The 6,779-nt window shown below is 37.3% G+C and overlaps 1 long non-coding RNA gene across 1 annotated transcript; it reads left to right on the plus strand.

Moving 5' to 3' along the window:
• The first annotated feature begins 3,341 nt into the window (after positions 1-3,341).
• On the plus strand, positions 3,342-6,371 carry LOC116330691. The gene is made up of 3 exons (XR_004200257.2): positions 3,342-3,517; positions 4,740-4,766; positions 6,347-6,371. It is a non-coding gene; the product is annotated as an uncharacterized LOC116330691 (long non-coding RNA).
• The last annotated feature ends 408 nt before the right edge of the window (positions 6,372-6,779 follow it).

Here is a 6,779-nt window from a genome sequence, read left to right on the forward strand (position 1 = left end):
GTGGGTACACCAACCATGTGTGAAAAGTGGTCCATAACGTAATGCTTCAAAGCGTGTTCGTGCAAACATTGTCGGGTCTGCCGTGGTACAATGGGACTGCTGCTCATGAACCTGTGTGCACAGCGTCTGCAAATCGGGGCTGTACGAAGTGACCTCATCTTTACCCAAAACTGTAAGCTGCCATCTGTGAGGCGTGAGCGGTGTTTGTTTTTACCATAGTTCATGGTGGAGAATGGCTGCTCTGCTGAGTTTTGCTCTCTGTAGCCGTATGAATGGCAAACTACACTTATTAGCAGCGGCATAGGCACACTTAAAATTTCTTCTGAAATTTTGGCTTTCTAGTTGTGTGGATGCCCTCAAAGGGCTTCCACACTATTGAGTTCCTGTTTCTCTTTATACTTTATTGTGTGGATGCACTCAAAGGCATCCACACTATTGAGTTCCTGTTTCTCTTTATTCTTTATACTTTATTCTTCAAGTTGCTCCGTTCTTCGCCGCTTAACTACTTCCGCAGTTTTTGTGCTATTTTCTCAGTTCAAATTTCACAATATTCAGCTATTTGTGCTCATTTGTACTATATCTTTTTATACTTTTAACTATTATGCTTTTTAAAATATTAAGCTTTTTATGCGATTTTTTGTCCCATTGAAATGAATGGAAAACTTCCACAATTCTGCTAAAACTTGGTTGTTTTTGAAACTTACCTACTTCCTCATACTTTCACCTAGAGCAACCATTTAAACTTTAAAATGTTTTCAAATTATTGGGCTATTCATGTATGATTCAGCTTTTTCATATCTGTTATCATTTTAATCTTATCCCTCTTTAAGCTTTGAGTTTCATCTTTGTGATTTTTCAGAAAATACATGCATTGTTATGGTTGCTATGCACTTGGCTTTCAGTGAGCCACTTGTCCTTTTTCAATCTTCTCTTCATGTTCAAACAACTTTTTGCTACTTGCTCAATTTTCTCTCAACCCCCACAAATTATACATCAAAATGTAGGTATTTTTGCTGGCTTTCAGAAAATGTCACTATCATTGTTGTGGGATTTATAGAATTTTGGCAAAATATCCTCAGAGCAACACAAAGTCTGAAAACTCTCCATAGAAAGTCAATGGAGAGTTTGTTAAAAATCACCGCTGGATTTCTGTAATGAGAGGCATTTTCGAATCGTCATATCTCCTTAACCCTAGAACACTATCGCCGGGTGATTTACACCCGGGAAAATACATTTACATGATTACATGACACATAGACACACGGGTACGCGCACATACATTCACTCACGTGCACTCACACATACACACAGGTACGCGCATACATTCACTCACGTGCACTCACATAGACACACGGGTACGCGCACATACAGGCACTCACGTGCTCGTGCATACACACAGACAGAGTTTGCAGCACACCATGGGGGTTTTATGATGGGGTCGCTTCTACAAAACTGTGTTTCACAGACAAAGGAGTGAAGATCTGCAGAGGGACACCGGCCTTGCACGTCTCCTCTTCTAGAAGATGCGTGCTTAAATGAAGATGAATAAACATGAATAAAGGTTTTGTGAAATGACTACTGAGTTCCGGTGCCGTCTCTGGATGCCCGAGGAATAAAAAGAACCGGGGTGAAACTGATTTCGTAACAATGTGCAATGAACATGTCAGGAGTCACTGTTGAAAAGCCTCATGGCAGTGGGGTTAAAGTACCTCCTGAACCTCTGAGTCCTGCAGTGCATTGAGGTGAGCCTTTGCAGCTCCTACTGTCCTGTGAGAATGCTTAGGTGAACACCAACAACAGCTCCTTGATGTTGGTGTTCAGAGGAAGATTGTTCTTATTACTGCAGCCAGTTAAATAAATTTATCATAACACAGTACATTTTAACATAATGACCTTATATTTATTTATGACTTTTAATCATAATTTCAAATTCAAATAATCCTGTTTGAAATATTTATTCAACTTATAGAATTAAATCTCTGCTAGTTGTTTTCTGTTGCAAAAAAATTTAGTATAATAATATTTAAATTTACATATATTTTTCACATTTTCAATGCCAATTTTGTGTAATGGCGGAGTTTCCCACTACCCGTGAATGCCTCTTTTTTATGTCTCCGGCTGACTCCAGTCATGAAGATAAGGCATCAAGTTGATTAAGACCACCTTAGTGTCCCACTCTCTGCTCGATCCCTGCCGGTAAGCGCTGCTTCTCTGTCTCTCTTCTTTGAAATGAAATGTCTATAAGCTGTTTGAGTGATTTACCCAGTTGTTGTTAGTGACTTATAAAGCCAGTCGAAGTATAAGTCATGTTAAAGTAACACAATGGCTGCTTTTTTAGTGAAGCGTTCTAATTTTAGTATTTAAAAGGAGTGGTAAGCTAGCCCTAACAACCAAGTGCTAACGCCTAGCGCTTCTATAGGCCTAGTGTGAAGTGTATTTGGTTCATTTGATTGTTTAATACAGTTATTGTGTTGTTTTATTTGATTCATTTGGTGTGTTAGTGTTTCTGAGTCTCTTAGGGAAGCTGAAGTCAGTTCTCTTCACAAATCAGTCAGTTAAAACGGCCTCATTCTTTAGGTTGTAAGGTAATGAGCCGCCATTTTAGAACCACTGATTAGCTGCTGAAGCAGCAGGGTCGGCAACTTCAGAGGAGCCATTTTACCGCCTCTGACTGAAGGCCGGGAGAAAAAGAGTCACATGCCTGTGCCGGTGTGTGTTTGTGTTGTGGGTTAATTAACAGAAGGGGGAGAGAGAGTGAGGATAAAAGACATAATATAAGAATAATAACATCTCTTAACAAGAAGTTTTTTAGTTAAATTTTAAGAACTGTTTAACAAACACTTGTTTGTGCAGGTTGGTTTTTAAATATATCCTACACCTGCAGCTCTGTTTAACTTCTCACTTTGTGAAAAATGAATGAAATATAAAAAAGGCCACCTTCAAATAAATAAAATGCTGCAGTGCACCATTAATATTATTAATATGATATGTAGATATTTAAAACAACAGCATATTAAATGATACTAAATGATACTGTGTGCAGGTGATAATATTTTTAGGAAGCAGAATTTGAATGCAGACCAACTCAAATGTTGAAGCCTACAAAAATATCACCCAAGCTTTCATTTATGATTGTTCATGCTTTGAAATTGTGATGTCAGAATTTGATAAAGTGTGCAGTGCTAGGTGTAGCAAATCATTGCTTATTAAATCTACTCTGTTATCTAATAGCACCTAACTAATAGAGCTATCACATAACTGAGAAGCTTGTGTGGCTTATTACAAATGGATGAAACCACATATTACCTTAATGAAGACCGTAATCTCTAATAAGGTGTAGAAAAAACAGGTGAGTTGTTTGTTGCTGTGGTAAACAAAGAAGTGTACTGAATCTTTTGGACTACACAGAGTGATGTAGTATTGACTCTGATGCTGATTTGAGTTGTCTCATTCTGTATTTTTGTGCTTTGTCTTTTGTTACACAGAGTGAACGAGATCTTTGGTTTTGCCTTTGCTGGTAAGTAAACAGTGACTGTAACTGAAGCAGTATGAACCTGGCATTGCGTAGCACATTTGGCAACTTACATAGAGTAGTTTGACTTTTTGTGATATGTTTCCATTTACTGATGGGCAAAAACACAAAGTCAGGATTTGTGTCCTGTAGCTGCAAAGCCCCCACACAGGACCTCTGACTGTCCCTGAAAATGTCCCTGAAGTTTAATAGCCCATTTATGTATGATTTAAATTTTTTATGGCTTATTGAATCCAAACATACCTAAATGTCAGATGTCTTTATACAGTTGTTCATTTTCTCTTTATGTTTGTGGATTTAAGTAGCGGACAAAACAATTAAAGCGTTTTAGGGGAGTCAGTATAAGTGGTTGCACAAACACTTAAGAGCTGCACAGGTATTAATTCATATTGTCTGTCAAATTCTGCTTATGTATTACATTAAAGTTGGAACACTGTAGAAGTATTTTGCCTCTGTATAAGTAATAGCTTTAACAGTTAAGCAATAATGAAAAACTAAGAGAACCAGAGGTGTGAGTGGAAATTGTTAGGTACATTACAACCACTGTGTCTAATTAGTTTATTACGTATTTGGTGAATATAATGTGTTTTAAAATTAAATAGAAAAGTTGCCAAAAAGGGAAATTGTAACATACATAAATATTCCTAGCAACTGGTACAATGAAAGGACTTTTTTAGTGTAATATTTTAAGACATTTAATTTTAATTACAAAACATTCTGCACCTCTGTTATTGTAACATGTCAATATTTACATGTGTTTTAGGATTTACATATTCATATCAGACATGATGAGGTTTTCTGTTGCTTCTGATTTCAAGAGTTACTTTGTATCTAACGTTTTTAACCTGAAAGAACATTAAAAGTTGTGGTTTTTCACACTTTACTAGTACTGACTTCTGGTAGAAAATGTTGGAGACACAAAGTTTCTGTGTAGGAAATATTTGGTATATCCTGCACTTGTGCCAACAAATATTGGTGCCTATTCTTTGCATTTCTCTAGTAATGAATGTTTTTATTACACATGCTATAGCCATGTGAGACCCTGCAGTTCATTTTTCTCCTCTTTACACTATAGTAAGCTCATAAAGGCTTAAAGAAATTGAGGATTTTACTAGTTAATTGATGTCACAATCAATTGAATTGTGTGAAGGGGCTCAACAGTCTGAAACATCAAACAGTGATCTGATGTATTGTTTCCGTTTTCTAGACTGCTGATCTGATCGTCTCAAGTCTGGTAAGTAAAGGTTTGTCTGAGGTGCAGTGCTGGGACATGTTTCTCATTATAGGAGATTCAGTATAGTGCAGTGAATGAGCACAGGTATTGGTGATCATCAAAAGTCATCAAACCCTAGAAAAGTCTGTGTAAACATTTCCAGACCTACAGAGTAGGTAGGTTATTGTAGCAGCGCATATTTTTTCACATTAGAGCAGCTCATGATCAGCAGTTTAGATGCAATTAAGTCTTCACTTAGGGCCTTGTGAATTTCAAAAGCTTCTTTCCCTTCATTAAATTAAGTCACTGTCTGAAAACTGCTCTTTGAATTAGTATTTTAATTGAAGATTTTGTTGAGGACTGGAAAAAAATCATGAGCACAGATACAGCACTCATTTCTGTATTTTATGATTTCATGATTAAATGATCTACAAAGAATTAATCATCATTTTTCACAATCTCAATCACAATAATCTACATTTTTAATTTAATATCGGCCATGATAAGTTTATCATAGATTTAGTGGCGTGCTTATGGCTGTGTATTAAACGTGCTCCAAATTTGACTAAAATATGTAGAAACTGCTTTGTAGGAACCATCCATCTCCAAATTTCTCAATTTGCTAAAAGTCACATTGAGTAAATTGTTTACTTTTATGTTAATGGATCCCCAGATATTATAATATACTGTTGTCCCAGGTTAGTGCACACAGAAACAGGGATTTGAGAACTTGGGATTAAGGAACATGTGATGTGGCATAAATTTAAGTTCAGTGGATGTAAAGTGTTTTAAGCAGGTGGCCTGAAACTGTCTGCTCTAACCTCAGTGTGTGGGTTTTGTTGGACCATATAATATTTACAGTAAATTATTGTAGCAACACATCTTGGTTTAGGTTTATAGACACTGTTTGTTTTTATTGTGTTAATAGAATCTAAAAGTTTCTTTAGAATAGCTCCACCACCATTTTTCAACATTTTCAATCAGTTCATTCCAATAATTTACTGTGAAACTCTTCAATATGTAAAGCCCTGTATGTACTGTATTTTTTGGATTATAATATGCATTCAGGTAACCAAATATTCAGATAAGTCCAACTTTACCTCATTCGCAATAACTCTCAACATTTTTCAATTGTAACACATAACAATACACACACTTTTTCAGTTCAGTCCTCTTCCACAAATATATCAAATTCTTCATGGATTGATCAGTATGAAATCTGCTTCGTAAACATGTCTCTTAACAGATGCCAGGTCCTCATGCACACAATAATATTATATTGAAGCACAGTACGAATTACTCCACGAGGCTCCTGACTACAGTAGCCGTAATGCTCCAACAATCCATCAAGCGGTGCAGCTTTGTAGCTTACCAAAGTCGTACTAAAACAGTTTGACAGATTTTTGAGCACCTTGTACCATATAAAATTGGTTTGAGGTCAGTAAGGACAGCCAGAATTAATACATGTGGTAAACTGTTGATTTTTGAGAAAACTAAAAGAAAAAACTAAAGGATTTTAAGTGCAAATTATAGTCCGAAAAATTCTGTAAAGCCATGTTTATTAAAAATATGCCTAATTCCTGTCCCTTTTTGTCTTGCAGGTGACCTGCTGCAGAAAACCCTCTCCCTCTATCTTTGACAAATGGTAAATGGCCTGTATTTATATAGCGCTTTAATAGTCCCTAAGGACCCCAAAGCGCTTTACATATCCAGTCATCCACCCATTCACACACTGGTGATGGCAAGCTACATTATAGCCACAGCCACCCTGGGGGGGACTGACAGAGGCGAGGCTGCCGGACACTGGCGCCACCAGGCCCTCTGACCACCACCAGTAGGCAACGGGTGAAGTGTCTTGCCCAAGGACACAACGACCGAGACTGTCCAAGCCGGGGCTCGAACCGGCAACCTTCTGATTACAAGGCGAACTCCCAACTCTTGAGCCACGACAAGCCGTTAACAAGCAAATTCAGTCTGTCCTATCACTCTCCCTCTCCCTGCTCCATCTTTTTTGACAAGCCATTCTATCTTCTA

The sequence above is a fragment of the Oreochromis aureus genome, linkage group 6 (genome assembly GCF_013358895.1).
Source record: "Oreochromis aureus strain Israel breed Guangdong linkage group 6, ZZ_aureus, whole genome shotgun sequence".
Lineage (NCBI taxonomy): Eukaryota > Metazoa > Chordata > Actinopteri > Cichliformes > Cichlidae > Oreochromis > Oreochromis aureus.